At 36.2% G+C, this 9,520-nt stretch overlaps 1 pseudogene; it reads right to left on the bottom strand.

The window, feature by feature from the left end:
* Positions 1–6,658: 6,658 nt before the first annotated feature.
* On the bottom strand, positions 6,659–8,186 carry LOC137989850 (recQ-like DNA helicase BLM; annotated as a pseudogene).
* Positions 8,187–9,520: the final 1,334 nt, after the last annotated feature.

Raw genomic sequence — 9,520 nt, 5'->3', positions numbered from 1 at the left:
AAAGAAATGCACCAAAACGTAAAACGCACGTGCAGAGCGTGCAGAGCCATTGTTTTTGCTCACTAAACCTATTGTTTTGTAGCGTCGTCGTTGCCGTCAGCGTCGTCCTTTCGTAAGCTCCCTATTGTTGTTTTGCTGACGACGGCAAAGAAATGAACAAACGTGAAAAACGCACGTGCAGGGCGTGCAAAGCTATTGTTTTTGCCCACAAAATATGCAAATTTGTGACGTTCTCATAGCCGTAGCCGTTGTCTTTGCTAAGCTCTCTAATCTTTTCAATTTTCAGCTGAAGAACGAGGCATCAAGGGCTAATTTGAATAAAAACGAAAGAATATTTAAATGACGTCCATTTTGGAATGAGGTCTATTTAACTCAGCTGTGTGAATCACTTTGTAACAAAGTTACACAGTTATTTGTGTCATATTCAGTTGAAAGTGTATTTAAGGCAATCCACTTACAAGGAAGTTAGACGTGTGAGTCCTGAGAAAGCGCCTTTTTGGAATTGAGTTATTTCATTCTCCCTGAGATATCTAGAAATGAAAATAACATTAGAAATAAGCACTAAATTCAAATTAAAGAAGAACAATGCAATTAATACCATTTTAGTTTTAATTGCATGCCGTTTTGTTCTTAGCATTCCCGGATCGTGGTTGTACTCGATTCTATTTAGACAAGAGCAGTAAAATTAATCCCAATTGTCCCAAAAGGAGTCCGTGAACTACTCAGACCGATGAAATCAAAGAAAAAATGGATAACTGTGGATTTGCTAGTTTTATGGAAAAAAATAGGAAAATCTTAAAGAAAAAATAGGATTTTACTGACCAAATGCAGTTTAAAGTCATGCATTGCTTTATTGAGTCTTGATGAAGAAAGCTCACTGTACCGCGATCATAAAGACAAAAACGAATTATCTCAGCATGGAAATAGGAATTCATAAACTTTCATAATGTCCTGTTTTTATTTACTTAGTTGGGTGTTGCTCGGAAGGACAATTGTTTGTATTTTAAATTACCGTACATCGGTCCCTTTTCCATCATAACAAAACGCAGAATTAAGAAATTAGTCAACAAATTTTGCAGAGACCTTTAAATTAATTTGGTGTTCACCCCGTTTAAAATTAGGAGTTGGTTTGGGGCGAAGGATCCTATCCCTGCGGGTTTACGATCGCGAGTCATTTACAAGTTTTCATGTGCAGGCTGTAATGCCTGTTATATTGGTGAAACCAATAGACATTTCGCCACTCGCAGCCGTGAACATCTCGCCTCCGACAAACACTCCCACATATTTAAGCACTTGAGAGGTTCTGAAAATTGTCGCTCCCGGTGTTCAGAAGACTGTTTTAAAATCCTCGACTCTGCTTCCACACGTTTCCAATTGAAAATCAAAGAAGCCATGCATATCCTTTGGGAACAGCCATCTTTAAATTCCCAAGTCAAACATCTTAATTTATCCCTTTCATACTAATTAGTTTCTTTTCTTAGCCTAAACAGTTTGGTTTTTTCTGTTTTGTTTCGTGGTTGGGTGTTTTTATTCTGTTCTCGCCTTCATCCTTAATTATTCATGTTATATCTCACTTTGTTACACTATTTATTGCTCAACTTTAGTTTATTTCTCATTTGTCAACTGACAATGGATGATGTTTCATCCGAAACATGTATTGATTAAATATGAATTTCAAAAACATCGTATGGATCATCAAAGCGATAGGTTACTTAGTAGATATAATTACCATTCCGTTGGAGATACTGTCATTTCGTTGAGTCGAAAATCCATGTTTGTCAGCAGCAATTATTATGATTGTTTTATGTGCTTCTTCATTAGAAAAAGGGATCTTGGCTAAGATCAAATCAAAGGTTCCACAGAAAGAACCAAAATGACAGACTAGAATAACATTTAGTGTTTATCTTAAAAGGCTAAGGTTCAAATGCACTTTAATTTTTGACCTGAAAGGGTTCATTACTGTAAAGAATTTATTTGACTTAGCCGCGTGAGTCACTTTGTAACTAAGTCGCACAATTATTTGTGGAGTGGAGAGGTGCAAAGCCGTGTCATATTTTGAAAGTGTATTTAGGGCAATATACTTACAGCGAATGCAGACCTGTGAGTCCTGAGAAAACGTTTTCTGCGAGTTGACTTATTTTATTTTTATCAAGATATCTAGAAATGAACACAAAATTAGAAATGAGTAGGGAATCTGAAATAAACAAGAACATTAAAATCAATGTCATTATAGTTTTAATTGCCGTTTCCTTCTCAGAATTCACTGATCGTCGTTGTACTCGGTTCTACGTAGACAAGAGCAGGAAAGTTAATTCCAGTTGTCCTAAAAGGAATCCGTGAACGACTCCGAGCAATGAATGAAAAAGAAAAAATGGATAACAGTGGATTTGCTAGTTCTATGGAAAACAATAGGAAAAATAAAAAACAAAATTAAAGACTTTAATGACCAAATGCAGTTTAAGGACATGCATTGTTTTATCGAGCTTTGATAAAGGAGGTTCACTGTATTGTGATCATGTAAAAAAAGGAATTGTTCTCGCATACAAACAGGAATTTTTCGTAACATCCTGACAGTTCTAAAAGAGGAGGACCCCTAGAACTATAAAATAATTTTTTGTACTCGTATTTCTAAAACTTTCACCGCTCATCTCTATGAAAATTAAAATTTGAATTGTTTCCGGGAATTTCCGACGTTAAAATAGTTTAAAACCGACATTTCGACCAGTTTTACTGGTCTTCTTAAAGTTGTTTAGAAAATGTTATCAATATGGCGGATCTTTTTTGGTCGTTCCGCTTGGGTCAGTCTTAATTTAGTGGAGAAAATGAAAATTTATCCTCAAGTGCTGACGTCCTATAGAAAACCTCGAATTTCGCTATTTCACATTGTTGTTTTGCTGACGACGGCAAAGAAATGAACAAACGAGAAAAACGCACGTGCAGGGCGTGCAAAGCTATTGTTTTTGCCCACAAAATATGCAAATTTGTGACGTTCTCGTAGCCGTAGCCGTTGTCTTTGCTAAAGCTCTCTTAATCTTTTGAATTTTCAGCTCAAGAACGAGGCATCAAGGGCTAATTTGAATAAAAACGAGAGAATATTTAAATGACGTCCATTTTGGAATAAGGTCTATTTAACTCAGCTGTGTGAGTCACTTCGTAACAAAGTTACACAGTTATTTGTGTCATATTCAGTTAAAAGTGTATTTAAGGCAATCCACTTACAGATAAGATAGACGTGTGAGTCCTGAGAAAGTGCCATTTTGGAGTTGAGTTATTTCATTCTCCCTGAGATATCTAGAAATGAAAATAACATTAGAAATAAGCACTAAATTCAAATTAAAGAAGAACAATGCAATTAATACTATTTTAGTTTTAATTGCATGGCGTTTTGTTCTTATCATTCCCGCATCGACGTTGTACTCGATTCTATTTAGACAAGAGCAGTAAAATTAATCCCAATTACCCCAAAAGGAGTCCATGAACTACCCAGACCGATCAAATCAAAGAAAAAAATGGATAACTGTGGATTTGCTAGTTTATGAAAAAAAAATAGGAAAATCTTAAAGAAAAAATAGGATTCTACTGACCAAATGCAGTTTAAAGTCATGCATTGCTTTATTGAGCCTTGATGAAGAAAGCTCACTGTACCGTGATCATAAAGACAAAAACGAACTATTTCAGCATGGAAATAGGAATATATAAAGTTTTAAAATGTCCTGTTTTTATTTACTTAGTAGATATAATTACCATTCCGTTGGAGATACTGTCATTTCGTTGAGTCGAAAATCCATGTTTGTCAGCAGCAATTATTATGATTGTTTTATGTGCTTCTTCATTAGAAAAAGGGATCTTGGCTAAGATCAAATCAAAGGTTCCACAGAAAGAACCAAAATGACAGACTAGAATAACATTTAGTGTTTATCTTAAAAGGCTAAGGTTCAAATGCACTTTAATTTTTGACCTGAAAGGGTTCATTACTGTAAAGACTTTATTCAACTTAGCCGTGTGAGTCACTTTGTAAGTAAGTCGCACAATTATTTGTGGAGTGGAGAGGTGCAAAGCCGTGTCATATTTTGAAAGTGTATTTAGGGCAATATACTTACAGCGAATGCAGACCCGTGAGTCCTGAGAAAACGTTTTCTGCGAGTTGACTTATTTTATTTTTATCAAGATATCTAGAAATGAACACAAAATTAGAAATGAGTATGAAATCTGAATTAAACAAGAACATTAAAATCAATGTCATTATAGTTTTAATTGCAGTTTCCTTCTCAGAATTTACTGATCGTCGTTGTACTCGATTCTACTTAGACAAGAGCAGGAAAGTTAATCCCAATTGTCCTAAAAGGAATCCGTGAACGACTCAGAGCAATGAAATCATAGAAAAAATGGATAACAGTGGATTTTCTAGTTCTATGGAAGACATTAGGAAAAATCAAAAACAAAATTTTGTGTATTAATGACCAAATGCAGTTTAAAGACATGCATTGTTTTTTCGAGCTTTGATAAAGAAAGTTCGCTGTATTGTGATCACAAAAAAAAGGAAGTGTTCTAGCATGGAAACAGGAATTAACAGAGTTTCATAACATCCTCATAGTTATAAAAGTGGAGGACGCTTAGAACTATTAAAAAAAAAATTTGCTGTCGTATTTCTGAGAGTTTCACCTCTCTTCTCTAGAAAAATTAAAATTTGAATTGTTTGCGGGAATTTCCGAAGTTAAAATATGTTTAAAACCGCCTTTTCGACCAGTTTTACTGGTCATCTGCTGCTTGTTTAAAAATTGCTATCAATATGGCAGATCGTTTTTGGTCCTTCCACTTGGTGACCGCACATGACGTATCATGACCATTACACAATGTTTAAATGATGCAACCTCGTTCCCAGGACCTTTTCCCTGGCTTGGGGGTGGGGCGGGAAAAGGCCCTGCGATCGGCCAGTGAATCCTTTATATTGATTGGTTGATTGTTTTTAAATAATTTATGCAAAACTTGGCGAAATAAAGCTAATTTATGCATTATGCCGAAATCAAAATGGCGGAAAGTATGTCCACTCCGACGAAGGTTTCTCCTCGAAATCCAGCTTGCCGACTCTGTGGTGATTCTCATGAGAGTCGCTATATGCTACAAATATTCAGCAAAGCTGGTTCAGGAAAAGATCTGTGTGCCAAAGTCCATAAAACCTGTGGCATAAAAATTTCGGAGGACGATACGAGATCAAAGGTCCTGTGTAGGAGTTGTGTTTCATTCGTAAACAAGATGGAACAGTTTATTCAGAGAGCTCAATCCATAGAGAATACGCTGTCGGATCAAAGCGCAGAATATGCTGTCAAGCGAAGCGTACAGCTTTCACCTTCTTCGCTTCAGCCGTCAAAGCATTTATCAAGGATTACAATTTAAGATATTTTGATGTTGTAATCATCAGCAAAGTTCAATTCAGTTAATTCAGCACAGATATAAACAAAAAAAGAACAAAATGTTTAAAGAAACTGATCAGTGTCATGGTAACAACAGAATTTAATTAAATAACAATAGTGTATTTTAAGAGAGTAATTCAAAGTTTGCAGTGTTTACAATAATTTTGATGATGATGTTCTGATCATGACCAGGGTTCATTTCAGTGCTACATAATTATAGTATTGTGCTCAGATACTGTTCAGTGTCATGGTAACAACAGAAAAAATGAAATATTAATAGTGTGTTTTCAGAGAGTAAATCCAGATATATATACAGCAGTTCACAGTATTTACAATTTGTGATGATGTTCTGATCGTCATCAGAGTTCATTTCAGTTCTACATACAGTTGTATAGTACTAAGCTCAGATACTGATCAGTGTCATGGTAACAACAGAAATCATTAAATATCAATAGTGTGTTTTCAAAGAGTAAATCCAGATATATCTACAGCAGCTCACAGTATTTACAATTGTTATGATGATGTTCTGATCATCTCCAGAGTTCATTTCAGTTCTACACATATTATTGTGCCCAGATACTGATCAGTGTCATGGTAACAACAGAAAAAATTAAATATCAATGGTGTGTATAAAGAGAGTAAATCCAGATACGGTATATCTACAGCAGCTCACAGTATTTACAATTATTATGATGATGTTCTGATCATCTCCAGAGTTCATTTCAGTTCTACACATATTATTGTGCTCAGATATCATACTGATCAGTGTCATGGTAACAGCAGAAATAATTACATATCAATAGAGTGTATTTAGAGAGTAAATCCAGATGTATCAACAGCAGTTCACAGTATTTTCAAGTTATAATGATGTTCTGATCATCATCGGAGTTCATTTTAGTCCTTCTTATATTATTGCGCTCAGATATATGTGTGAAAAGATGAAGACAAACTAATCAGTGTCATGGAAACCAGGGCTCAAACTTGACTTTTTACTCTACTTGCAAAGTGGTAAGAAGTTTTCCTCTAGAAAACCGGTGAGACCACTAACCAATTATTTCCAAATGTTTGCAAGACATGGATGATTCTAACTTGCAAACATTTACTAGTGGATATTTTTCTCACTTGCAGATTATCAAAATCACTCGCATTTTGTGAGTTTGCGAGCATTAATTTGGAGCCCTGCCATGGCAGCAACATGGAAATAATTAAATACCACTGGTGTGTTTTAAGAGAGTAAATCAGGATATTTCTACAGTAGTTCACAGTATTTATATTTTATGATGAGGTTCTGATCATTAGAGGCACTCATTTCAGTTCTACACATATTATTGTGCTCAGATACTGATCAGTGTCATGGTAACAACAGAAATAATTAAATATCAGTAGTGTGTACTAAGAGAGTAAATCCAGATATATCTACAGCTGTTCACAGTGTTCACAATTTATGATGATGTTCTGATTATCATCAGAGTTCATTTCAGTTCCACACAGTATTGTGCTCAGATATAAGCAAAGACAAACTGATCAGTGTTATTTTAACAACAGAAATAATTAAATATCATTGAATCGGTCTTGTGTTTAAGAGAATAAATCACAATCAGTAGTTTACAGTATCTACAATTTATGTTGATGTTCTAATCTTCAGAGTTCATTTCAGTTCAACATGTCGTGAGGAGTGTGCTCAGATATAAGTGAACAGAGCACATTATGTTGATGTTCTAATCATTGTCGGAGTCCGTTTCAGTTGTACATATAGCAGTGTGTTCAGATATAAGCGAAAAGATTTGAGAAGAACAGGTTTCATCCCATATGCCGAATGATTTCAACAAGTCTGCTTCTGATGCAACAAATTCCACTCCCTCCATAACCTTTGCAGCCAGATCCTTATCTACAGAAATGTCAAATAGCATTGAACCCTCTGATGTCGCTTGGGACTCATGGTCAGAAATTGCACTCTTGATTAACCTTTCAAGGATAGCACGGTTACTGTTAGGTAGAAATCTGACCTTGTTTCTAATAGCTTGGGGGAGATCCTCTTCAGTTCTTTTGAATTTGCCATCGCATATGCAGCAACAGCCCTTTTGTTGAACACTGGAGAATCCAAAGTAATCAAGGAGGAGTTTCCTTTGACAAGTGTCTTCTGATCTGCAATATGATTTCATTGATTCTTCTACATGTTTTTTTATTATTTGCAATGTCAGAGTTATTGTAATAAAGGGTAGCACATGATGAAAGTCCTGTACGGCCAGCACGACCAATTTCTTGCATGTAAGCTTCAAGGCTACTTGGTGGAGTTATATGAATGATGTTGGTTACATAAGGAGCATCAACCCCCATGCCAAGAGCTGATGTTGCAAATAGCACCCTCACCCTCGATTGTTCTTTCTTTATTTCTGATATTATGTCTTTCTTCATGCGACTCGTCTGGGGCGCATGAAACTGTGCAAACAGTCTTGCACCGGGTTCTGATGTTTCTCCAACGCACTGTTTGTCTTTCAATACTCTTTCAAATAAGCCATAAGCATATCTGCAGTATTTCAGTTTTAAATATATGATTGTCATTGGGTAGTTTTCTCTTTGAATTGCCAGTTAATTGGCAATGGGTACAAGGATTTTGTCGTAGCTCTGGATGGGCGAATACAAGTGAAGTGTTGCCATTAACCACATCTTGAGGAAACTTTGTTGAATCCGGGACCACGTGCTCGCTTGGTTCTTGTTGATTTCCGAACAAGTTATCGGCGGGTTCCTTCTCGTATACAGCAAGCTGTAAGACATCAGCGGTTATCCTTCGAGCTTTTGCGACTTTTAGCTGATCTTCAATGATGGAATTTAATGGACATACCACAATAACTATGTTCTTGGTGGTCTTCACAGGAATGAAATGAGGTAGAAGGTGAAAGAGCATTGACTTGCCAAATCCAGTAGGTAGGACTCCAATGACATCCTGACCTTCCAGCATATATTCGAAACACTTCATTTGAAGAGGTTTTAAATTTAAAGAAGGAAAATTACCGTTATTTAAAGAAAATTCGATTCGACGAAGCACTGACAACAAGTTTGGTTTACTCGAAGAGGCCGCCATCTTGAAAGATCCGTTTAACGTATGATAATTTAGTAAACCCAAGAAATTTGGGTGTTCTGAGATCACGTGACGAGCCGATTCCAGGGCCTTTTCCCGCCCCACCCCCAAGCCAGGGAAAAGGTCCTGGGAACGAGGTTGTAAATGATGTCAAATTGCTTTGGAATTGCAGTCTGAGGCCTGTCAAGTACGTTTACTTTTTCGATAATTTACTGTCTACTACAGTCTTTTTCGTTCATTTCCCGCGTAATTTCACATCATTTACACGTCGTGTAAAGTTCATGATACGTCATGTGCCGGCACCAAGCTGAACAACCAAAAAAGATCCGACTTATTGATAACAGTGGGTTTGCTAGTTCTATGGAAAACAATAGGAAAAGTAAAAAACAAAATTAAAGACTTTAATGACCAAATGCAGTTTAAGGACATGCATTGTTTTATCGAGCTTTGATAAAGGAGGTTCACTGTATTGTGATCATATAAAAAAAAGGAATTGTTCTCGCATACAAACAGGAATTTTTCGTAACATCCTAACAGATCTAAAAGTGGAGTACCCCTGGAACTGTAAAATATTTTTTTCTACTCGTATTTCTGAAACTTTCACCTCTCATCTCTATGAAAATTAAAAATTGAATTGTTTCTGGGAATTTCCGAGATTAAAATAGTTTAAAACCGACATTTCGACCAGTTTTACTGGTCTTCTTAAGGTTGTTTACAAAATGTTATCAATATGGCGGATCCTTTTTGGTCGTTCCGCTTGGGTCAGTCTTAATTTAGTGGAGAAAATGAAAATTTATCCTCAAATGCTGACGACCTCTACAAAACCTCGAATTTCGCTATTTCACGTTGTTGTTTTGCTGACGACGGCAAAGAAATGAACAAACAAGAAAAACGCACGTGCAGGGCGTGCAAAGCTATTGTTTTTGCCCACAAAATATGCAAATTTGTGACGTTCTCGTAGCCGTAGCCGTTGTCTTTGCTAAAGCTCTCCTAATCTTTTGAATTTTCAGCTCAAGAACGAGGCATCAAG

Source organism: Montipora foliosa, unplaced genomic scaffold (assembly GCF_036669935.1).
Source record: "Montipora foliosa isolate CH-2021 unplaced genomic scaffold, ASM3666993v2 scaffold_477, whole genome shotgun sequence".
NCBI lineage: Eukaryota > Metazoa > Cnidaria > Anthozoa > Scleractinia > Acroporidae > Montipora > Montipora foliosa.
The sequence above is the reverse complement of the archived record's forward strand: the minus strand, read 5'-3'. Positions and strand labels throughout refer to the sequence as shown.